This window comes from Amphimedon queenslandica, unplaced genomic scaffold (assembly GCF_000090795.2).
Source record: "Amphimedon queenslandica unplaced genomic scaffold, v1.1 AMPQUscaffold_12897, whole genome shotgun sequence".
NCBI classification, from domain to species: Eukaryota; Metazoa; Porifera; class Demospongiae; order Haplosclerida; family Niphatidae; genus Amphimedon; species Amphimedon queenslandica.
In genome coordinates this window covers 51,261-52,268 of record NW_003546867.1, presented here as the reverse complement: position 1 = coordinate 52,268, position 1,008 = coordinate 51,261, and the positions used below count along the sequence as shown (strand labels likewise).

The following is a 1,008-nucleotide window of genomic DNA, read 5'->3' as shown; positions in this document are numbered from 1 at the left end:
TACTCTTCTCTATTTTGCAGTCAGTAAATGATATAGTTTAATTTCTTTTTCAATTGCTGGCAAGGGCAATGATGATAATAATAATAATGATAATTGATTTATTTCAAATCTGCAATACACATAAGGAAGACAATATAATAATTGTATATTAGATCTGTAGAAATCAAAGAAAAACACACAAGACAATAAATTACAATTCATAATAATCATTAATGTATCTTATGAAAGTCAAAAAATACAGAGTTAATGGTCAATCCATCACACTACCAATGCCTCTCCAGCGAGATCTGGATCCTTGTAGATCTATATAATAGTAATAGTAATGATAATAATAATAATGAAGATGCTTAAAGTTTTTTCATTTGGCTACATTCATATAGTAACATTATTTTAAAGCGTAATTACTAAATTTGTATACCAGTGATTCAGTTGTTCTTGATCCAAGCTATTATAACCTATAAAATGTATAGTAACTGGTCATTGGTATTTTCTCATTGAGCCCTGCAATAATTACGCCCACACATTTTCTTACAATAACTGCCAAAACCACAAAAATGTAATTATTTTACCATCTGGAATGTGTGGCTGTGAATGTGTGGATAACTTCAGCAGAGTTGCAGGACGGTATTGTTGACTAGACAAGTTTGACTGTACATGTATGAATGCAGTTTAAATTGGTAGCAACTCTAAAAGTTTGTCAAGAATCCAAATGTGATTGGAATCACCAGTGGCGTATCTAGACTCTGGATGATGGTAGGGCAAAGGTGGCGCGCGAAGCGCGCCGAAAAAATTTGCGGTTAATTAATATTCACAATGGGCGTGTCTTTAATTAAAGTACGTCTACGCCCACAATAATGATGATGAAGTCGACTAGCTCGGCTTGCTCTTTTCTTCTCTAAAGTTCTCTTTTGAGTGTTTTCTTTATTTATTGTGTTCTCTGGCCTTGATCAAGATTGGAGATATCTTAAAATTTTAACTACAGTAAATTAGAAGGCAATATTAATTTTG

At 32.5% G+C, this 1,008-nt stretch overlaps 1 long non-coding RNA gene across 1 annotated transcript; it reads right to left on the bottom strand.

Annotated features, from left to right (window-relative positions):
• Positions 1-75: 75 nt before the first annotated feature.
• LOC109586334 (uncharacterized) lies at positions 76-740 on the bottom strand. The gene is made up of 2 exons (XR_002186951.1): positions 419-740; positions 76-303 (listed from the first exon to the last, which is right to left on the bottom strand). It is a non-coding gene; the product is annotated as an uncharacterized LOC109586334 (long non-coding RNA).
• Positions 741-1,008: the final 268 nt, after the last annotated feature.